The sequence below is a fragment of the Periplaneta americana genome, chromosome 3 (genome assembly GCF_040183065.1).
Source record: "Periplaneta americana isolate PAMFEO1 chromosome 3, P.americana_PAMFEO1_priV1, whole genome shotgun sequence".
NCBI classification, from domain to species: Eukaryota; Metazoa; Arthropoda; class Insecta; order Blattodea; family Blattidae; genus Periplaneta; species Periplaneta americana.
Window position 1 is genome coordinate 185,252,924 of NC_091119.1, and position 25,389 is coordinate 185,278,312.

The following is a 25,389-nucleotide window of genomic DNA, read 5'->3' on the forward strand; positions in this document are numbered from 1 at the left end:
AAGGAGATCAGAAAAGAAGAGAAGAGAAATGAGAGGGGAAGAAGAAGAGAAAGAGATCAGAGGAGGGAAGAGAAAGAGGAAGGGAATAAAAGGGGAAGGAGGTCATAGGGGAAGGGGAGAGAGATTGGAAAATAGAATGATGGCAAGGGGAGTAAAGTAGAAAAGCAGTCAGGATTAAATACGTTACCTGTTCTCTCTACTAAAGTTGAATGCAGTTTGTGTCGTAATGAAAGGTTCACAGTTCCCACGGGAGAAGTAATGCACGAGGAATAAAGTCGGATCACGAACAATTGAAATAGCTGTCATATGCTCGGAGTATCTGAGACATGTATCCCATTCCAGGGAGCGGTTTGGCACACGACGCCAGGTCATGTCTGGGTGCCAATGGCGGTTGTACGACTCTGCATTAAGATCGCGTGTAATCTGTCTTTGGTCGCCCTTTGTTCTCGGAGCACGTCGTCTTCTGGGTCGACTGTTTCTATAGCGACAGCAAACCTATTGTTTAGAAAGACGTCATTGTTAGATGATGCGCATTTGTAGCTACCAGACGCGTGATCCTTTTCCTTGTTTACTGAAAGATGGGTCTATGGTCCCAGATCATTATTTCTGAAGTTAGAACGTACTTTTCCATTACTTTGAAAATCAAATTATATATTCAGAGAGCATCTTGATTTCGAGGAATAGGCCTACTAGTTTTAATTTTTCATTCAAAGCTGGTTATTTCATGGACATCTATATATATAATTTGAACTGGTAATGGAAATTACGGGAAAACGGCTGAACGGATTTTAATAAATGACCCCTCATTTTGAAGCTTGGAACTCAAAAGTTTTCAGAAAAATAGTAGTTTTCAGTGAAATGTCAATTTTTCAACATAATTTTCCTATTTTCCAAAATCCATCTGTCGTCAGTTTTGGGAACTAGCTAAACTAGCTAATTGCATTTCAGAATAAAACAAAACACACACTACAGTAAACAATATTACACGAAGGCCATGATCTCCAAAAATGCTGACATATTTAGAGCTCAAATTAAATTGGTTATTAAAAACCTAACTTACTAAAAATAATTTACAGGTTCGATTCTGTTGTGTGTAATTAATTAAAAACTACAAAACTTGAGGTGGTTTGATGACATTATTACCATTAGAAATGAAATATTATTGTAGTTAATGCCATGATGTGACTATTTTTCATTAATTATACATATTAATGCTATATTGATGATATGAAAGTGAAACGTTTTGGGGTTATTTAAGTAGATGTAGAGAATAACTTAAATTAGATTTTGATTTCTATATTTTACTGAGTGGCGGCTATATAGTATATGTTACTGAAAGCTATAAAACTTACGTAAGATAATAATATTATTAAAAATCAAATATTTTTATAGTTATTAATCAAGTGGAGTTGGATCTTATTCATATATTTAATGGCGGTGTGGTGTAGATATTTATATGCGTGATTCTCTTCAGTATTGCCTCGAGAGAGAGTATCTTTCATTATTATGGAAGCAAATAACTTTCAAAATGTCTGGTATTCTTCATTGAAAATAAATCTGAAAATTGTTTATTTGGACGTCTAATGAACTTAGTTTGCAGCGTTTGTTGCACAAGCCACTAGTATTATTTAATCTGAAATTATTAAGGCTAGGATTTTGATGAAATTGCTTCTTTTTTGTAGTAAGCCAGAAACATAGCTGCTTTAGTATTTATATGTTATGTGATAAACTGAGTGTTTTAAGACATATTTGTTAGGGCATTTTTTGCATTTTTTCCTCTTTCAACTCATAAGAGCATCTTTTGTTTTTTTCGGACATTTTAGAGGCATTTTCATTTAATTTTGGCCATAAATCCCCATTATTAATATAAAATAATATTTATTTCCTTTGATATTTTGTCTACATAGTTTGTCCATTAATACCAATTATTTTTATTGGTTATTTAACGACGCTGTATCAACTAACAGGTTATTTAGCATCGATGGAATTCGTGATAGCGATATATTTGGCTAGATGAGGCCGAGGATTCGCCATAGATTACCTGACATTTGTCTTACTATTGAGAAAAACCTCGGAAAAACACAACCAGATAATCAGCCCAAGCGGGAATCGAACCCGCACCCGAGCGCAACTCCGGATCGGCAGGCAAGCGCCTTAACCGACCAAGCTACGCCTATGGCTAATACCCATTATTTTGTATAATATTTTAATTGTTTTTCTACACAAATATTGGCATTTTAACGCAGTACACTCCAATCACCCCTTCAATACAGACTCCTCTATACCTGCTCATTCCGAGTAAGAGTGGCTTGTGGTGGACTACATGCAACTACATCAGGTAAAATAATTAATTAAAGTGTACCACTTAGAAAAAATTATGTAAATTTAAATAAACTTAAATGTTGGTACAAGAATTAATTTAATTTCTGGTCTAAATATTAAGTAGTAAGAAACGTCTTTTCCTACTAAGCCAGTTATGTAAGATCAATTTTTAGGGCATTTTAAGGGCATTTTTTTTTAGATTTTTAGGTCATAAATGCATTGCTTTTAGGATATTTTTTCATGATTTATAGGTCATCAAAATCCTAGCCCTAGAAATTATATATTCAAGAACTGAAAAATCTTTCCAATATTCTGAGTAAAATATCATATCGATAGTTCTATACAGGATGTAAATCATATAACTGTGCAGATTTGAAGAGCTTATTCTTTGGGTAGAGTACAGCAAGAAATTATAATACCATTACTAGCCGTACGATTCTGATTTTTACTCTTGTCGTTAGAGAAACTGATGAGAAATGGTTTACACCTTTGGAGTTTTCTTTTAAATGGAAAGTATTGTTGCGGATTAAATATAGAAATTGAAACTTATTTTAGGAATATATATTATTTTAATGTACCGAAGTACATATGATATTTCCATGCAGATATTCTGCGTCATCATACGATGAAAGAGTAATGGAACGGAGAAAAATTATCTCCGGCGCCGGGATTTGAACCCGGGTTTTCAGCTCTACGTGCTGATGCTTTATCCACTAAGCCACACCGGATACCCACCCCGGCGTCGGACAGAATCGTCTCAGATTAAGTTCCAACTCTTGGGTTCCCTCTAGTGGCCGTCCTCTGCACTACGTCATAGATGTCTATGAACGTAGGACTGAAGTCTGCATGGAAATATCATATGTACTTCGGTACATTAAAATAATATATATGATATGCGAAAGACGGCGCTTATTCCGTCGGATCCCGGCCAACTAGTCACTCATAACGAGTGCACCTCAGCACATGTGTGGACTTCAGTCCTACGTTCATAGACATCTACGACGTAGTGCAGGGGGCGGCCACTAGAGGGAACCCAAGAGTTGGAACTTAATCTGAGGCGATTTCGGGATTTGAACCCGGGTTTTCAGCTCTACGTGCTGATACTTTATCCACTAAGTCACACCAGCGTCGGACAGAATCGTCTCGGATTAAGTTCCAACTCTTGGGTTCCCTCTAGTGGCCGTCCTCTGCACTACGTCATAGATGTCTATGAACGTAGGACTGAAGTCTGCATGGAAATATCATATGTACTTCGGTACATTAAAATAATATATATGATATGCGAAAGACGGCGCTTATTCCGTCGGATCCCGGCCAACTAGTCACTCATAACGAGTGCACCTCAGCACATATATGGACTTCAGTCCTACGTTCATAGACATCTATGACGTAGTGCAGAGGACGGCCACTAGAGGGAACCCAAGAGTTGTAACTTAATCTGAGACGATTCTGTCCGACGCCGGGGTGGGTATCCGGTGTGGCTTAGTGGATAAAGCATCAGTACGTAGAGCTGAAAACCCGGGTTCAAATCCCGGCGCCGGAGAGAATTTTTCTCCGTTCCATTACTCTTTCATCGTATTATAGTAGGAAGTTTGGCAACGCTACTGCAGTAACTAAGGAACGGGATGCTGGTATTCAGACCTGACTTTGTGTGTATTCGTAGGTGAGCTGACGATGTGCTGTTACCAAACTACGCAGACTTTGAGCCTAATTTTCTAATCGAAAAGGTCTCCTGCCATTTCTCTACCACAGCACAATTGCTTGAAGATAGCATAATGGTACAATCTTTGGCATAAGAGCATCGGCTAGTCGCCACACACAATCCATACTACTGTATAAGCAAGCCAAAGAGATCTGTGTGTTGGACGTAGCAGTATCATCAAACAGTGACCTGCAATCCATCTATGTAACAGAAATCAATAAACACATTGAATTAGCTGAAGAGGTCAAACAAATGTCGAAAGCTGTCTGTCACTAACAAGCCACTTGTGATGTCAACGACAGCAGTAACTTCAGAAACCCTCATCAGGCAGCTAAACTGTTGAAACAAGCAACAAATTGTTGTCGGTAATCCAGCAATCCTCATTCTAGATAGCTGTCATTCTGTACAACGATTTCATATCGCAGAATAGTTTTTTTAGTACTTTATTTTTTATTCGTAGTGATAGTAGGCCAAAAAGGGGGAAACAAATTAAAGGAGGGAAGTTCGATCCGGTGCTGTAGATGGAACCCCGGCGTAGCTCAGTAGTAGAGCACTTAGTGCATAGAACTGATGGTCCTGGGTTCGATCCCCAGTGCTCGAGCGAATTTTCCTCCATTTGTTGTTGTTTTAGTCAAATGTCCGAAGACAAGCTTAAACCTCATAAGTAACACCAGTAAGGCATCACTCATGAGGCAACTAGGCCAGGAGATAATGGGATATGGTGGCTAGTTCCTTTCTCCCTCCAATGCATACATCGCCGATTAGCTACATATTCCACTCAGACTTCAGATAAATACAAACAATTATTTTTCCTCTGACACATATCATCAAGTGAGATGTACTGTCTGATAATAGATACACATATCAGCCTGAACCTCAATCAGAGGTATTTTCTCCATTATTAATGAATAATTGGTGTGTAAGATCTACTGTAGAAATTTAAACGAAAACGAAAAATTGCCTTCCTTTTCTTCACCTCAAAATAAAAATAGAATCAATATTACAAATGTCCACACCTGTGGAGTAACGGTTAGCGCGATTGGCCGCGAATCCAGGTGGCCCGGGTTCGATTCCCGGTCGGGGCAAGTTACTTGGTTGAGATTTTTCCGGGCTTTTCCCTCAGCCCAATATGAGCAAATGCTGGGCAACTATCGGTGCTGGACCCCGGACTCATTTCACCGGCATTATCACCTTCATCTCATTCCGACGCTAAATAACCTAAGATGTTGATAAAGCGTCGTAAAATAACCCACTAAAAATATATTCCAAATGTCATGATTTCCCATTACTGTATTTATTATTAACAGTAGAAAAGAATCGTAGCTTCACCATTTTTGAATAGCTTACCATTGATTTTTCATTAATTAAGAATAAAAGAGTTGCTCATATAGCTAGTGAATGTCCAGACTTAGAAGGCAGAATAATTATATCATTATACATAATCAAATGTGGAAAATAATTAGACAGAAATTGGTAATAAAACATAAATTAACAACTGAAGCCATATTATATATCATAAATGCAGTTCTACAATCACTCAATAGAAGCAATCCTCATTCTAGATACCTGTCATTCTGTACAACGATTTCATATCGCAGAATACTTTTTGTAGTACTTTATTTTTTATTCGTGGTGATAGTAGGCCAAAAAGGGGGGGGGGGAATCAAAGGAGGTAAGTTCGATCCCGTGCTGTAGATGTAGCCCCGGCGTAGCTCAGTGGTAGAGCACTTAGTGCATAGAACTGAGGGTCCTGGTTTCGATCCTCGTAGCGAGTTTTTCTCCATTATTAATGAATAATTGGTTTGTAAGATCTACTGCAGAAGTTTAAACGGAAACGAAAAATTGCCTTCCTTTTGTTCACCTCAAGACAAAAGTAGAATCAATATTCGAAATGTCATGATTTCCCCTTACTATAATTATTATTAACAGTAGAAAAGAATCATAACTTCACCATTTTTGAATAGCCTGCCATTGATTTTTCATACTTAAGAATAAAAGAGTTACTAATGTTGCTAGTGAATGTTCAGATTAAGCAGGGAGAATAATTATATCGTCATACTTAATCAAGTGTGGAAAATAATTAGACATAAATTGGTATTGAAAAATAAATTAATAACTGAAATGCCGTTCTACAATCACGTAATAGAATAGCAAATGTATTGAAACAGAGAAATTATGACGGATATTACAATAGGATTTAGTAAACTCCATTTATATAAAGTTTTTGAAGACAATGTTGCTAAATAATGCTTAAGGAGGTGATAAAATAAAAAGCCATTAACAGAAATTATTCTCGAATCAAGAAAATTTGTTCATAATTCCCCTGACGACACATTATTTTGTGTGAGGAGAATGAAGGGGACATACTGACCCTTTAGACACTTAGGACTCACAGTTAGTTTAAAGTGGATGTATGTCTGCGTTATGACCGGAAGTACATAAATAGTGTGTATATTTGAGGTATTTACAGGAGTAACGGGACTTTGTGCGCATTCTGTGTATTCTATTTTCTCTCTCAATGTGCAGATTTATATCACTTCCACTCTATATAACACGTTGCTGTAGATACGCCAGAAGTATTAAGTTATTGCCATAAAAGGTCGGAATTGCATGAATTTTACGCGAAAACCAGTCCGTTTCATTCTAGTCATCTGTACTAATAATAAATCTGTAGCCAAAATTTTTCTGGTAATTTTTTATTTTCCAAAAATAATTGGTGTTAACATGTGTAACTAACCATCCTAAAACCGAAAATCGCTTTCTTTGAAATTTTGTTTGTCTGTCTATCTGTCTGTCTGGATGTTTGTTACCTTTTCACGCGATAATGGCTGAACGGATTTCGATGAAAATTGTAATATAAAGTAAGTTCGTTGTAACTTATATTTTAGGCTATATGGCATTCAAAATACATTATTTAAAAGGGGGGTTATAAGGGGGCCTCAATTAAATAAACCGAAATATCTCACTTATTATTGACTTCTATGAAAAATATTACATAGCAAAAGTTTCTTTAAAAATGATTTTCGATACATTTTATTCTCTGAAAATTTTTGATACGACTGATATTTAATGAGATAAATGAGTTTTAAAATTAAAATAACTGTCATCTAAGGCAGTGTAATGAAAAAAAAAGCAAATGACTTCGTCTATAAGGGGCCTTCGACAACAACAATCGAAAGCTATTAAACATAGCCTACAGAGAATATTTCTCTGTTTGTATGAAGTAATATCGAAAGCTAAAGTAACCGATTTGTATAATTAATTATTATTTCACCATTGGAAAGTGTAGTTTCTCTAGATGGACATAATGCTATAATGTTAACACAGTAACTTCTGAGTCAATCGAGAACAGGTAAGATTAAAATAGCTTCTTATGCACAGAAAACTTGATAGGCTATTCTGAATATTCGTTTCCTGTATTTCTTAAAATAATGTTTATGTACACATTAAATCTAAATGATGTCAATCTTCATTAAACTATGGTTGCATATAATAAAAATTAAGAAACATGTTAAAGGAATTGTCATTGCACCAAATGAGTACTCTCTGGACCAAAATGATCGCATTTTAATTATTTAAATACAATTTCAATTAAGTAACATATTAAACGATTTATCCTTCTATCAAACACAAATGTTCCCTGGATCAAATGTCCTATTGTAATTATGTAATTACTTTATATATATTTCTAACGGGTGCAGCGGAGCGCACGGGTACGGCTAGTCCTCGAATAAAGTTATTCACCGTTACAAAGTAATCATTGCCCTTGTCCATGTGCTAAGTTCTAAAGAGCTGTGTTGTCGTTGGTTTTCGTCGTTGAACCTAGGTTATTAAGAAGACCATACAAGAAATGAAGTCATTCAAACTTGCACACTTAAAAAGAGAAGTTGTAAAGTAGGAAGTGGAACTCATTTTTTCTTGTCAAGTTGATGAACACGTTGAGAAAGACGCGTAACAATTTGAAACACACTTCTAGTCTCCTCTTAACTCACAGCATATAAGTTTGCAGCAAGGGAATCTGTCAACATCCATCTAAATGACAAAAACTGAAATATTCAGCATCCGAATATGTAGAGAAGACGCTGTCACCAGCAACTTTGCCACAGGTAGTGGAAGTTCGTGGAGGGCTGACATGGGGAGGGGGGGAAGAAATACTTTTATGAGAAGCGAAATGTAAAATAAAGTGGCACAATGGAATAACTGCTTAACTGCTTTATATTTCCAGCGTTTGGTTGCCTGAATGGGACGCGGATTATCAGATCGTTGAGTTCAGTTTTCTATCCCCTCTTCCTCCTCAACCCTCTTTTGAATTTGTAGACTGCTTCGTCATGAAATTGAATCTGATTTTATGCGATAAGGGAATTTTGAAGTATATATTTGTACCAGAACAATAATTTCGTACACATGCCTCCACTTTAATTAGAAAAATATTTCAGAATATTCCTCTTTCTCTTAGTATTTTAAATGGCATTTTGTTTGGTTTCATGGCATCAAAGCCAAATATTCAGAATTTAATCTCGATTAGAGGCTGGCGAACCGTAGTTCAGGCGTTTATCATATATTAGAAATAGGTAGTTTCAATTCCCACTGACTGTGAATAGGGTCTATTATGTCAGTTAATATTGCCGTTGCATGGATGATAGATTAGGGCAGACGTGCTCAAAGAAATGCATCCCGCATCACACAGGTAACCTGTGTGTGGGCTGGGAGGCGATTTCAAGGAATAACTGAAGCAGCGGCGGCTTGTAGTGTTTTGCTGATGAGAGTTATGTATCTAGTTACTAAGATAGCCATAAATATAACAGATTGCTGGTTGAGTGGGAGAGATGGCCTTGCGGCCTTAACTCTGCCAGCTAAAATAAATAAATAATAATAATAATAATTTTATTTGTTTGTTTTGTTTTGTTTTATTTATTTATTTATTTATATATTTATTTATTTATTTATTTATTTATTTGTTTGTATTTAATGTGCTGTACAAACAGCCAGTGGCCAATTACAGTTCAGCACAAAGCATATAACAAAACCATGATACAAAAATAATTATTACACATAAATACAATTACAATTAATTACAATAATGACGATGAATGGATAAATAATGGACGACTTTAAAATACATAACTAAGAATACTATGAGACAATGATAATTGAGTATAATGCCTAAAAGAATACATAAACGATAAATCGTTGCCAAGGGCAAACTTAAGGTAAGCGTTCACTACATCGTATCGCACCCATCGGACGAATCGCACGGATCGGAAAAAGACTATCTTTGCTGTAATTGTTATGTAACCGCGTTCACTACATCGTATCGGACTGTCGACTGTTGGTGAGTTGGTATAGCGCTGGCCTTCTATGCCCAAGGATGCGGGTTCAATCCCGGCCCAGGTTGATGGCATTTAAGTGTGCTTAAATGCGACAGGCTCATGTCAGTAGATTTACTGGTATTAAAAGAACTCCTGCGGGACAAAATTCCGGCACATCCGGCGACTCTGATATAACCTCTGCAGTTGCGAGCGTCGTTAAATAAAACATAACAACATCGTATCGGACGCATCGCCTCACGGCAAATCCGTCCACGTTTCCCGGATGGGCAAATTTTCCGATGCGTGCGATCATGGCCTTCTTTAGTAAATAAATCTTAATTGGTCAACTGTTACTATTATGTAGTGCCATGTTCAGTGTCGCGCCAAAATGGCAGACGGAAAACTTATTTCGAGTGTAGAAAATTGCGAAGAATTATATAATTTGAGGCGTTCCCAATACAGTAATCAAGTCGTTTCTTGCAAATATATTATGTAATGGATATGCATTTGAAATGTGGATGTAGAGAAGAATGGAGCGTGTGAAATGGACAGACAGAATAAGAATTGAAGTATGTTGGAAAGAGTGGGTAAAGGAAAAGAATGATGCTGAAACTGATCAGGAAGAGGAAAAGGAATTGGTTGGATTACTGGCTGAGAAGAAACTGCCTACTGAAGAATCCACTGGAAGGAATGGTGAACGGGAGAAGAGTTCGGTACAGTAGAAGATACTTGTTAAATGATAGACGATATTAACATATGTGGATCATTTGGGGAGACTTAGAGGAAGGCTGAAAATAGGAAAGATAAAATACTGGAATTGCCTTGGGTAGAAGGGTATGAATGAATCTATCAAAGAATTCGTCGAGATATTTCAAACAAGAAAGTGTAATAAATTTTGTTCGTTTTTGCTTCCTTTTCAAGAGAAAAATTGTTTTAAATAAAATATTTCGTAGCGTGTTTTGGGAAAGCCATTGATTAATTACCAATAATTTACAAGATAATAAACAATTGAAAGAAAAAAAATTTGTCCGAATAAATGTAGCTTTTCGTCCTAAAAAGAAATTTTGAAATATGACACAAAGTTGCTAAATTATCCCTTCATCCCCTCCTTTCTTAATCCTCGGGTCCATCCATCCATCCATCCATCCATCCACACCTTTCTCAATCATCCTATCGATTTATTCATCTATTCACCCCTTTCTCAATCCTCCCATCTATCCATCCATCCATCCATCCATCCACACCTTTCTCAATCCTCCTATCGATTTATCCATCCATCCAACCCTTTCTCAATCCTCCCATCCATCCATTCATTCATCCATCCGCCCCTTTCTCAATCCTTCCATCCATCCATCCATTCATCTCACTCATTCTATCGATTCATCCATCCATCCATCCATCTATCAATCACTTTGTGAATCATCCTTTCGATTCATCCATCTGTCCACCCTTTGAATTCTCCCTTCCATCCATCCATCCACACCTTTCTCAATCATCCTATCGATTTATCCATCCATCCACCCCTTTCTCAATCCTCCCATCCATCCAGCCCTTTCTCAATCCTCCCATCCATCCATCCATCCATCCATCCATCCATCCATCCATCCATCCACACCTTTCTCAATCCTCCTATCGATTTATCCATCCATCCACCCCTTTCTCAATCCTCCCATCCATCCACCCCTTTCTCACTCCTTCTATCGATTCATCCATCCATCTATCCACCACTTTCTGAATCATCCTTTCGATTCATCCATCTATCCACCCTTTGAATTCTCCCTTCCATCCATCCATCCATCCACACCTTTCTCAATCATCCTATCGATTTATCCATCCATCCACCCCTTTCTCAATCCTCCCATCCATCCACCCCTTTCTCACTCCTTCTATCGATTCATCCATCCATCTATCCACCACTTTCTGAATCATCCTTTCGATTCATCCATCTATCCACCCTTTGAATTCTCCCTTCCATCCATCCATCCACACCTTTCTCAATCATCCTATCGATTTATCCATCCATCCACCCCTTTCTCAATCCTCCCATCCATCCAGCCCTTTCTCAATCCTCCCATCCATCCATCCATCCACACCTTTCTCAATCCTCCTATCGATTTATCCATCCATCCACCCCTTTCTCAATCCTCCCATCCATCCATTCATTCATCCATCCACCCCTTTCTCAATCCTCCCATCCATCCATCCATTCATCCATCCACCCCTTTCTCACTCCTTCTATCGATTCATCCATCCATCTATCCACCACTTTCTGAATCATCCTTTCGATTCATCCATCTATCCACCCTTTGAATTCTCCTTTCCATCCATCCATCCTTCCACCCCTTTCTCACTAGTATCGATTCATCCATCCATTCATTCATCCATCCACTCCTTTCTCAATCCTCCTATCATTTCAACCATCCATCTATCCACCCCTTTCTCACTCCTATCGAATCATTCATCCATCTATCCACCACTTTCTGAATCATCCTTTCGATTCATCCATCTATCCACCCTTTGAATTCTCCTTTCGATTCATCCATCCATCCATCCATCCATCCATCGATCCATCCATCCCTTTCTCAATCCTCCTATCAATTTAACCATCCATCCATCCATCCATCCATCCTTCATCCATCCACCCCTTTCTGAATCCTCTTTTCCATTCATGCATTTAACCGTCCATCCCTTCCTCCATTTCTCTGTCGATTCACTCATCTATCGCTCCATCCTTCCATTCATTAAGTCAATCCAGCTCTCCATATATAAATATCCTCTTATCTATCTATACCTGTCTGCTTGTCTGCCTTATCTACTCGTATCTATTCGATCACCTATCTATACGTCGATCAATATATTCTCAATCTATATTCCTGCATATATAAATGTATTGCAGCCTGCCTACCTGCAGCTTATCGTTAATATCCCACCATCGCATAGCCGCGTAGAATTCCTAACAGATTATCCTCCTGGGCTCGGTCAATGTTTGACCGAGTGGCGTATCGGGACTGCTATGCTACATCGCTGGTCGTTGAATAATCCGTGATGTTGATACAACGTCTTTAAATAACGTTACTGCATGTACATGCCTTCGTATTGTCGGGGTATGTGGTTAGATTCACACCGTGCCTGAGTTAGCAGCCTTAGGGGAATTCCCTTGTAATGGGGGATCAAGTCAAGGTCCCTAACGACTAACAACGTCCCCTCCACTTCTCTTCCGTAAATAGCCTGGCGATCAATCGGCGCTTCCCCCATGAAATTTCTACAGATTTCCGTACACAATTCCCCTCTCGTCGGGATTCAGAAGTATTGTTAATTTCGTTGCCAATCTGACAATAAATATTGCTTTGTCTTTCTTGTGATTGTGTCATAACTTCAGCGGTCCTGCAGCGGTCTTTGAGGGCTGTCCTTCCTTAAGGAGTTTCAAGAATAATTTAAAAAGTTGTGTACCAAGAGCAAATTAAAATTAAGGTGACATTTAACATTTAATTTTTTAAGGTGACATGTATTTATTTAGCCTGACGAGTTACTTCCTTGGTTTGAATTGTAAATTATTTAAAAATAGCGTGTAAGAGGGCCTTAGATTAGAAATGTTTAGTTTAAATGTAGTTCTGTTTATAAGTACAGTATGCATAAGGGTGTAATTATTTGACTTATTTGAACTGTTGTATCAGTGAAGCGAGGTGAGTCAGTGGAGTTATGGTTTTACAGTGCAGTGAATAGTTCCGATCAGTGATAATTTATAGCGTCAATGAAATGTATTCTATAGTGTCAGTGAAATGTGTTATAGTGTGTCAGTGAAATGTGTCCTAAAGTGTCAGTGAAATGCGTCATAGTGCCACTACAGTGAGTTAGATGAGAATAAAGTGAAAGACTATTGAAACTTATATAGGGCCTATACATAATTATGTAGGTTGTAATGTAAAATTAGGTATTTTATTTATGTTTTATTATTATTGTGTTAAATTATATTGTGTATTCTTATTGTATTGTGTATAAAATTGTATTGTGTATTGTATAATTGTAGTGTGTATTGTAAATTTATTGTGTATTGCTTATCTTTTTTTTTTGTGTATTGTTTATATTGTGTATACCACTGCCACCGGGTGCTTGCCCACTTGCAGTGTAAATAAATACATACATACATAACTCAGTTGTGATCATTTAGGGAATTGTTGAATTACACTTCGTTTGGAGAAATCTACGTAATATTACTAGTTTAATAAAATATCTGGAGACTCGGGTGTGTGGCCTACGACCTTCTATTTTAACTCCTTTGAAGAGATTAATTTGTGTCGAAATTCAACACGGGCGAGAAACGTCACACTTATTTTGCCTGTAGCCCTGTATTATAATGGACCTCGGATTTTTAGACTTGTTTAGCGTAGGCTGAAACATGCGTTCTTCAATGCAACTAGTTTTAGGCAATATCATCGCAAGAGAGTTTCTCATGTTGCATAAATTTATGAATTTTACATAAAATTGTTGCAACCTATCCTATTCGAGCCTAAAAATCAGATTCTTTATTGGTTTCCGAGTTACGGCAAGTTAAACAAAGCGTTTTCGCTTGGCGCAGTACTCACGAATCAACCTTTTGAATTGTTAACATCTCAACGAAAAATACGCAACATTCCGTTGAAGATCGAACAGTTATTTCTCAAATTTCTGCAAATTTAAAAGACAAAATTAAAATCCTTTTTATCCTTTGTTATCATAATACATTGCTCTCTGAAATTGACTGAGCATATTGAGAATTAAATCAAAGACGCTATGAAATGTTTAATACAGGGCATCATCTTATTTTTACTAACATTTTTAATATTAACTTGCCTATACCTCTGTATCAACGCCGTTTGCTACTCCCTTCCACGACTGGAGTTCGATAATACTGGCGTAATACACAAACAAATCACTTTACTAGGTATAGGAGGGAAGAAAAGTAGTTCATCCATTTATGTAAACTATAAAAAATCGCGCTTTTGAGTTTGATAATTTTCATTAGGTTTTTGTTTAATCAAAACACAGTATTAGTATTAACAATGAGTGGTTTTACTCATGAACTGAGCTGTCCATGTAGACTATTCATTATTCGGTGTATATTATACAATAGCGTACAATATAGAGAATAAAGTTAAATTGAAAAATAATCATAATATGGATATTTGAACACATTTTTTAAAATGGTGGCCGTTCATTTCGATACAGGCTTCAGTTCTAATGTGCATATCATCGCACTATAGACTATTGTACCTAATCCCAATTACCAGTTTCGTCCTTCGTAACTAGTAACTCATGTTGAAATAATTCTGTACCTACTCTATAAAAGTGTACCTTACGTACTGTAAATTCAATCTTCACTTCTGCCCGATCCGAAAAGATAAAATTGCTCAGACATACTATCTATTGTCCGTCCAAGTGGTTATGTCGTAGGGTCGTAGAAAGGGAGGAAATCACGTGACAGTTAATTACTTAACGAGGCCCTTTTAATTTTAAGTTGTTTTAAACAGTTGTATAATATTACGTAGACGTCCAATTCCTAAAGGAAATTAATGTTCTCACAAAAGAGCTAAGACGACAACCCAGCCACTAGCTGGCGAATAAAAGCAGGTGGGGGAAACCGGGATATGACGTAGGCAAATGGACGACAGTACCTGTGCGAAAATGATTCAATATTGAAAGCTCTTTCGTCACTGGAAAACGCGAACATATTTTTGGAACGTACTGTTTACTATGACCGTAAGGCTACTATGACTGTATATGCGGTGTTGGATATGTGTGCAGGACGATTGAACTTCATTAGTAGAAGGGGTGGGAGTAAAGTACATTAATAAAGTCAGGTACAATAAAAATTGAAGTAAAAATAAAATGATGTCCATATATATAACAGTTATTTTTATCTCGAAAAGGAAGCAAAAACGTGCAAATAGTATTAAACTTTTTTTGTTTGAAATATCTCAAATAATAACCCCTTGAAATTAGTGATACTACTTACGGTACACCCTGTGTGTGTGGCGATGGTATTGAACCATAGCATGACGAGTTTAGTCCTAGTATTTCGCAGGGGAGTATTTCACGTTTGACTTACTTCTGGGGAAAATATCAAATTCTAGCCAGGAAATAGGTTCAAACTGGACTCAAATCTGTACCTTTACGTATCCTCAGGTTGAAGTTACGTAGCTAATATGTAGACCAAATTAGAAATCAAAAATGCGTCTTGAGCCATTGAATCTTGTTAGACAGTACCTAACGCAGTAAAGTGTATGGCGGGCCAGCTAGCTCGCACGGCGCCGATTCTTTGTGTTTTCGCTGCAGGAAAGTTCTGAGGACTTGGCTGGATTAAATCATAGGCTTGCTGACGATGATTCTGGCCGTATTAAGCGATGTGAATTATATTCCGCCATTTCGGACAGAGGGGAGGGTGAGGAGCATTGTAATTTATGCCGAGTGCGCACAGCTTTTGTTGTAAGGGCTGTTCGAGTGGTGCCGGCAAGACTGTGCATCTGTTCCAATCGATCTCCCGGCGCAAGAAGCGAAGCAAGTTGGACCGTTCTTGTGGGACATCCTTTGGTATGAAAAATATATTACACTAGCACTACCAAAAACAGGATATCGACGAAAGCATAAGGAATTCCTCTTCGAAACATAACTGAAATTTAGAAACGGTAAAATATATTTTGTGAAGAAGTCCGTGGGTTTAGATTTGAGCGATTCTCTCAGACCTTAAACAATACCAACCTGATAATAAATAATTCATACTATAAATTTTGAAACTTTTTGAGTCTTTAAATCTCGACAAGCAATTAAATCTCAATTTTGCTTTTCACAATTAATTTAACGTAAAGGTTTGAACACTACCAAGTAATAATAAATCGTTGAATCAGCAAATAAGTAAACAAATAATTTAATAAAAATTTTAACAAATGAATGGGAAGAAAATAAACAGATATGAAGGTAAATAAGTAAGGAGCAAAACAAAAATAATAATTAAACCTAGTAGTATGCCTACATTTAATTTGTATTCACATAAATATACAACTAAAGGGTCAAAACAATATAATTTTGATGGAACCTAAATGTACCTCAACTGTAGCTTATAATCAGAGTAGCAACTTCGGTCCAAGGCTTTATAACAATATAACGATTAAATTACCAAACATTTAATTTGCTAATGCTCCTTATTTTAAAAAATTAATGAAAAAAATTATTGTCTAGGGAGAAACTATAAAGTTTCCATTACTGAAAAATATGTGTTTTTCTTTTCCTCTATTTACTTTTTCTTTTTTTTTTGTTAATTAATTAAATACCTCCTTTAACTTTTGTGAATTGCATCCTGAGCACGAGTATGTACTCTTTCTGGGGATACTACAGTGTATTTTTCTATTTTAAAAAGCAATATGTATCTTTATTCTAGCAATAAAAATTATTATTATTATTATTATTATTATTATTATTATTATTATTATTATTATTATTATTAACAACTAAGTAACTCATAATTAAATCAGTTAATAAGCAAATAATCGAATAAGAAAATGAGTAAATAAATAAGTAAGCATATAAGTAATTAAATAATTTAGCAAGTAATAAAATAAATACGTAAGCTAATAGTGAATAAGTATATAAATAATAAATGGATAAGGAAAGAATAAAGAAATAAACTAATAAATAAGTGTAGGAAATGTTACAAATATGAAATACAGTATACAAATATGAAATAGTGTGATATAGACCGGAGACGAGTTGTATTCTAGCGGAAGCGTTTAAAATTACTACTCACTGATACTCTTTTTCGCGGAAATGTGTTAGTTTTCAGTTAGAAGCTGAACTGTTGAAACGTTTATCATTATTACGTTTTCGAGAAAAGTGAACATTTTGGCGGTTAGTCTTTCCTTGCATATACATTGTTATTCCTCTTTAAATCTCAACAAGCATTTAAACATCAGTATGTCTTTACAGTACTTCAGTGTGAAGTATTGAACACTACAAAGAAACAATAAACAAAAAAAAAATAATTAATAAGACATTTAAAAGTAAATGGAAAGGAAATAAACAAATATAAAGGTAAATAAGTAAAGAGCAAAACATAATTAAACTAATAAATGAGTAAATACATAAGTAAATCTATAATTAAATCAGTTAATAAGCAAATGAGTTATTAAGAAAATAAGTAAATGAGTAAATACATATGTAAACAAATGAATAATAAAGTAGGCAAATAAATCAGTAAGGGAATAAGTAAATGCGTATATAAATTAGTAAATAAACGAATAAGTAAATAAATGAATAATAAGTTAAGTAAATTAGTATATAAATATGTTAGTTGGGAGGCCGGAGGGAAAAAGACCTTTAGGGAGGCCGAGACGTAGATGGGAAGATAATATTAAAATGGATTTGAGGGAGGTGGGATATGATGATAGAGAATGGATTAATTTTGCTTAGGATAGGGACCAATGGCGGGCTTATGTGAGGGCGGCAATGAACCTCCGGGTTCCTTAAAAGCCAGTAAGTAAGTATATAAATAAATAAACGAATAAAAAAATACGTAAATGAGTAAATATGTAAATAAATGAATTAATAAACAAATAAATACAATTAACATTATGTAAGCATTTTATTGTTATTTATTTTTCGATATTCATCATAGAGCTGCGTTTACGCATAATTAATTTAAAACATTACAATAATATTGTAAATAGCTTTACGTTAAATTGATTTTATGTATTTAGCTGAACTCAATACCACACCACAGCCTTGAATATGATTAAATAATATGGCGTGTCACTATTTTCAATAGAAAATGAATATAATAGTAATTATTCCTCGAAAAAGAAATAGCCTACTTCTAACTCGCATAATGTGTTTCTCTATGTCATTCATGAAGAAATACCTTCTCGTAACCGCTTCCAACAACGACCCAAAACGATCCACTCCAACATAACGGAGAGAAAGACAAAGTTCTATTGAGTATAAAATATGAATATGTGGTTTTATTTTACTGTAACATAAAAAAAATGGTAAATAAATACGAGACCATTTCTCTCCGTGATATCTGACAGAAGATTTAACAAAGTTCATAGGCGGTTGCCTGTTTCTGCCAATGACATATTATATCTTTCGAATATGGGAAAACTGAATGTTTCTTTTGTTATTTGTTAGTACTGATCAGATTTTTTCTCCCTCAAATTCATTCTGTAAACATGTTATCGGATTCTGTTTGGCATTCGAACATTCAAATGTAGAATACCCTCATTCCATAAACAAACATGCCCCGTAGTGCGCAGGTATCTGTAATATCCGACTGAGGCAAAAAAAAAGAAAGAAAATATAAAAAAAAAACGGAAATATAATAATAAAATAAATTCTGATAGTCGATGCTATGAAGATGATATAAACACTGTAGTTGCTATAGAAACGATACGAAAACGCTGCTCCAGTAGCTTGTGTTACACGATAATGCTGCACGGTGTAATGGGCACCGCCTGAAACTGATGGCGTTTCAGTGAAATTGGCGAGGGTTCGAAAATAATCAATAAATAGCCGTATAGGACCGAAGTTTATAAACAAACACAGAACTGAAAGTTACACTTGTATTATACTGGGCATTGGGGTGCAACAAGTCTTCTGAATTCACAGTGATAGTAATAATAATGTTCTATACATAGGTTAGCTGATTGCTGAAACCTCCAGATACTTACTTACTTACTTACTTACTGGCTTTTAAGGAACCCGGTGGTTAATTGCCGCCCTCATATAAGCCCGCCATTAGTCCCTATACTGAGCAAGATTAAATCATTCTCTATCATCATATCCCACCTCCCTCAAATCCATTTTAATATTATCTTCCCATCTACGTCTCGGCCTCCCTAAAGGTCTTTTTCCCTCCGGCCTCCCAACTAACACTCTCCATGCATTTATGGATTCCCCCATACGTACTACATGCCCTGCCCATCTCAAACGTCTGGATTTAATGTTCCTAATTATGTCAGGTGAAGAATACAATGCGTGTAGTTCTGTGTTGTGTAACTTTCTCCATTCTCCTGTAACTTCATTCCTCTTAGCCCCAAATATTTTCCTAAGCACCTTATTCTCAAACTCCCTTAACCTATGTTCCTCTCTCAAAGTGAGAGTCCAAGTTTCACAACCGTAAAGAACAACCGGTAATATAACTGTTTTTTAAATTTTAACTTTAAGATTATTTGACAGAAGACTGAATGATGAAAGCTTCTCAACCGAATAATAATCACCAGATATGATCAATAATTACAACTTACTGGAATGTGATATTTTACAGGGTGAATTCCTTCCTGATCTGGGGCTACCCGCATGATGGACTTGTTACTTTTGATCATAGTTGCTAGTATGTATATAATATTTACTGTTTAGATTTCAACGCCGATCCACTCAGACTCCGACCAATCTACTTATTTCAACTTCGACTCTGATTTAGAATCCGATTGAAGCTAAAATTCCACCTTCGGCTCAGACTGTGATTCTCACTGCAACTTCAGTTCTTTTTTAAAGTCTAACTCCGATTGTCATCGGCTGAAACTCTGATCAGAGTTCCGCCTTAGGTCAAAATTCGTCATACAGTACGTACCTCAGGCTGCGATACGGCTATGATTTTGACTGTTAATGCAACTGATTCTGACTTTGTTCATGACTCCGATATAGAATCCGTCTCTGACTCCGATTCAGATTCCGCCTCTGTCTCCGATTCAGATTCCGCCTCTGTCTCCGATTCAGATTCCTCCTCGGTCTCCGATTCAGATTCCGCCTCGGTCTCCGATTCAGATTCCGTCTCTGTCTCCGATTCAGATTCCGCCTCTGTCTCCGATTCAGATTCCGCCTCTGTCTCCGATTCAGATTCCGCCTCTGTCTGCGATTCAGATTCCGCCTCTGTCTCCGATTCAGATTCCGCCTCTGTCTGCGATTCAGATTCCGCCTCTGTCTCCGATTCAGATTCCGCCTCTGTCTGCGATTCAGATTCCGCCTCTGTCTCCGATTCAGATTCCGCCTCTGTCTGCGATTCAGATTCCGCCTCTGTCTCCGATTCAGATTCCGTCTCTGTCTGCGATTCAGATTCCGCCTCTGTCTCCGATTCAGATTCCGCCTCTGTCTGCGATTCAGATTCCGCCTCTGTCTGCGATTCAGATTCCCCCTCTATCTCCGATTCAGATTCCGCCTCTGTCTCCGATTCAGATTCCGCCTCTATCTCCGATTCAGATTCCGCCTCTGTCTCCGATTCAGATTCCGCCTCTGTCTGCGATTCAGATTCCGCCTCTGTCTCCGATTCAGATTCCGCCTCTGTCTGCGATTCAGAATCCGCCTCTGTCTCCGATTCAGATTCCGCCTCTGTCTGCGATTCAGATTCCGCCTCTGTCTCCGATTCAGATTCCGCCTCTGTCTCCGATTCAGATTCCGCCTCGGTCTCCGATTCAGATTCCGCCTCTGTCTCCGATTCAGATTCCGCCTCTGTCTGCGATTCAGATTCCGCCTCTGTCTGCGATTCAGATTCCGCCTCTGTCTGCGATTCAGATTCCGCCTCTGTCTCCGATTCAGATTCCGCCTCTGTCTGCGATTCAGATTCCGCCTCTGTCTCCGATTCAGATTCCGCCTCTGTCTGCGATTCAGATTCCGCCTCTGTCTCCGATTCAGATTCCGTCTCTGTCTGCGATTCAGATTCCGCCTCTGTCTCCGATTCAGATTCCGCCTCTGTCTGCGATTCAGATTCCGCCTCTGTCTGCGATTCAGATTCCGCCTCTATCTCCGATTCAGATTCCGCCTCTGTCTCCGATTCAGATTCCGCCTCTATCTCCGATTCAGATTCCGCCTCTGTCTCCGATTCAGATTCCGCCTCTGTCTGCGATTCAGATTCCGCCTCTGTCTCCGATTCAGATTCCGCCTCTGTCTGCGATTCAGATTCCGCCTCTATCTGCGATTCAGATTCCGCCTCTGTCTGCGATTCAGATTCCGCCTCTGTCTCCGATTCAGATTCCGCCTCGGTCTCCGATTCAGATTCCGCCTCTGTCTCCGATTCAGATTCCGCCTCTGTCTGCGATTCAGATTCCGCCTCTGTCTCCGATTCAGATTCCGCCTCTGTCTCCGATTCAGATTGCGCCTCTGTCTGCGATTCAGATTCCGCCTCTGTCTCCGATTCAGATTCCGCCTCTGTCTGCGATTCAGATTCCGCCTCTGTCTCCGATTCAGATTCCGCCTCTGTCTCCGATTCAGATTCCGCCTCTGTCTGCGATTCAGATTCCGCCTCTGTCTCCGATTCAGATTCCGCCTCTGTCTGCGATTCAGATTCCGCCTCTGTCTCCGATTCAGATTCCGCCTCTGTCTCCGATTCAGATTCCGCCTCGGTCTCCGATTCAGATTCCCCCTCTGTCTCCGATTCAGATTCCGCCTCTGTCTGCGATTCAGATTCCACCTCTGTCTCCGATTCAGATTCCGCCTCTGTCTCCGATTCAGATTCCGCCTCTGTCTGCGATTCAGATTCCGCCTCTGTCTGCGATTCAGATTCCGCCTCTGTCTCCGATTCAGATTCCGCCTCTGTCTCCGATTCAGATTCCGCCTCTGTCTGCGATTCAGATTGCGCCTCTGTCTGCGATTCAGATTCCGCCTCTGTCTCCGATTCAGATTGCGCCTCTGTCTGCGATTCAGATTCCGCCTCTGTCTGCGATTCAGATTCCGCCTCTGTCTCCGATTCAGATTCCGCCTCTGTCTCCGATTCAGATTGCGCCTCTGTCTGCGATTCAGATTCCGCCTCTGTCTGCGATTCAGATTCCGCCTCTGTCTGCGATTCAGATTCCGCCTCTGTCTCCGATTCAGATTCCGCCTCTGTCTCCGATTCAGATTCCGCCTCTGTCTGCGATTCAGATTGCGCCTCTGTCTGCGATTCAGATTCCGCCTCTGTCTCCGATTCAGATTGCGCCTCTGTCTGCGATTCAGATTCCGCCTCTGTCTCCGATTCAGATTCCGCCTCTGTCTGCGATTCAGATTCCGCCTCTGTCTCCGATTCAGATTCCGCCTCTGTCTCCGATTCAGATTGCGCCTCTGTCTGCGATTCAGATTCCGCCTCTGTCTCCGATTCAGATTCCGCCTCTGTCTGCGATTCAGATTCCGCCTCTGTCTCCGATTCAGATTGCGCCTCTGTCTGCGATTCAGATTCCGCCTCTGTCTCCGATTCAGATTCCGCCTCTGTCTGCGATTCAGATTCCGCCTCTGTCTCCGATTCAGATTCCGCCTCTGTCTCCGATTCAGATTGCTCCTCTGTCTGCGATTCAGATTCCGCCTCTGTCTCCGATTCAGATTCCGCCTCTGTCTGCGATTCAGATTCCGCCTCTGTCTCCGATTCAGATTCCGCCTCTGTCTCAGATTCAGACTCCGTCTCTGTCCCCTATTCAGGCTCCACCTCTGATTCCGATTCAGATTTCGTCTCTGGCTCCGAATCAGGTTCCGTGTCTAGCTCAGATTCAGATTCAGCTTCAACTCAGACTCCTGTTCCGAATCAGACTCCGCCTCCGGCTCCGAATCAGGTTCCGTGTCTAGCTCAGATTCAGATTCAGCTTCAACTCAGACTCCTGTTCCGAATCAGACTCCGCCTCCGGCTCCGAATTCTGATGTGGAATTCTTCCTTAATACATTTCACCGCCACGGTTTGAATCATCGGGCTACTTCAGACACATATCCTTCTTCGCTGCATTAGGCAGAAATCAGTTCTGCAAATACCGAAGATGAACTTAAGAAGACACAGAATAGACTATATGACAATGATAAATCATGTCTTCTTTCGAAAATTTGTTGAAGCTAGAAAGCTGGTTTTTATAGCTCATAAAGACATACGAGTAACTTGACTTTATGGTGAAACAATTTTTCTTTAATTTATCGCCTTACAGAAAAATACCTTTTTTCCCTTTCTTATAATTTGTTTACGATTTTCAGTACATTATCCCTGTAACATATCCAAAATTTAACTTTCAAAAACATTTTTTCAGTATATGTAGAACGTCTAAATAAACAAATTCTGAAAATTTCAGATTTCAGCATTAAAATAGAAGGTAATGTGATACATTAATTTTAAAGAGGAAAAAAGTCCAAGACTATGTTCTAAAAATAACAAAAAATGTAGGCTATAATTTTCCACCAAAATTCTGTAAATTTATGAAGAAATTAAAGCTTGCATACTCTTTTTTCAGAGTATATAAAAATGATTACGAGTACTGTATAGTGATATGTGACATACCACTTCACAGAGGAAAACCAAAATACTGTAATATATTTGAGACATAAAAAATAAATAAGCGAACATTTTCGCCCAGAACTAATTTCCTTTTTCCTTTTTGTATTAAGCCTACCACTCCATGTTGCTCAGCGATTCAATACATCTCTCTAAATGTGTGGATTTCCGACGACTTTTAAAGTAGGGAAGTTCTAAGAAAGGTATGTTAAAATACATTAAGTCCGTATTGGGACCGGATATAGAGTACAAACACATTTTTACAGATCCTACTCCACTTGTCCTACTTTCGATGTTAATATTAGAGGCGTTAATTGTAACTAAAAATTAAATAAATGAACTCCGTATCGCGAGATCCCATGAAGGGCCAAAGGCAAACAGCCGGCTGTTGGCCTCACGTCCACATGCTTCAGCAGAGGTGACGATCATTCAACCAGTACGGGGGTATCGCGTGGTTATTACTATGATCCCCCCAGCCGTTATTGCCGGCTCGCGGAACCGGATTTCGCTACTTATTGTAGCTCCCTAAATTCATTATGATAGGACTCATATACTGGCTTAAATAGAATGGGAAATTTATTTCCCCTTGAGGACTCCAGCCAGCACTCATTCTGTAACACAAGTCCAGGCATGACGCCTTAGACCACGACGCTACGACACGGGACTTAATGATAATTATCAAAGTACAATTTTATTATGTCGTGTGAAAGAAGTGAACGGTAAATATTTCCTGGAGCCCTTTCATTAAGGAAAAGTTTTTGTTTGCAAATCAAGCTTTCAGGTATAACTCCCTGTAAAGTTGATTTGAATAATTTCGAGGGAAAAATTGTTCCGGGGACAGGTATCGAACCCGGGACCTTTGGTTTAACGTACCAACGCTCTACTAACTGAGCTACCCGGGAACTCTACCAGACACCGATCCAATTGTTCCCTTTATATCCACAGACCTCAAAGTGGGCTGACAACCGTCAAGCAACCAACGTTGAGTGCACACTAACTCTGTGTGACTTAAATTGTGGCTTTCTGTTAACGAACAGTGACGTGTATTATGCAAATCAAGCTTTCAGGTATAACTCCTGTGAAGTTGATTTTGAATAATTTCGAGGGAAAAATTGTTCCGGGGGCAGATATCGAACCCGGGACCTTTGGTTCCAACGCTCTACCAACTGAGCTACCCGGGAACTCTACCAGACACCGATCCAATTTTTCCAGAGGGATTGGATCGGTGTCTGGAAGAGTTCCCGGGTAGCTCAGTTGGTAGAGCGTTGGTAAATTACACCAAAGGTCCCGGGTTCGATACCTGGCCCCGGAACAATTTTTCCCTCGAAATTATTCAAAGTTTTTGTTTGTTTCGTATATCTCCGAAACGTTAAACAAAGAATTATGTTTCATTTTGTTGCAGTTAGGTTTAATGATAATAAATTTAACCCAAGTTTATTTCCTATTTTATTACCTGTTTTGTGATAATTAGTGGTGGATTTAATTATATTGTAGGATGTAATTACGTATACAATATAAAGTAAAGCGAAATATGTAACGTGATTTATTGAAATTAAATTGAGGATGATCGCGTTTATAGTATTACATTGTACGTTTCTGAAGAGATGTCAATATATTAAAGCAGATATGTATTGACTTGTCAATCATTTGTTATCTATGACAGTAAAAAGTGTTAACCACAATCGAGTACATTAAATTAGATGCCATATTGCGGTTGTACAGAAAATTCATTCGTAATCATTAGTGTGACTGGTTTTTATTTTCCATACAGTAGGGATACACTTACTTCCAAATAACTGTAAAAGATACTAATTCTG

The 25,389-nt window shown here is 38.2% G+C and overlaps 1 protein-coding gene and 1 non-coding gene across 5 annotated transcripts in view; both read left to right on the top strand.

The window, feature by feature from the left end:
• LOC138696913 (uncharacterized) overlaps positions 1-25,389 on the top strand; it is a 2,004,918-nt gene that overhangs the window by 1,487,706 nt on the left and 491,823 nt on the right. The window lies entirely within an intron of this gene.
• On the top strand, positions 24,812-24,884 carry TRNAN-AUU (transfer RNA asparagine (anticodon AUU)). The gene has a single exon. It is a non-coding gene; the product is annotated as a tRNA-Asn (tRNA).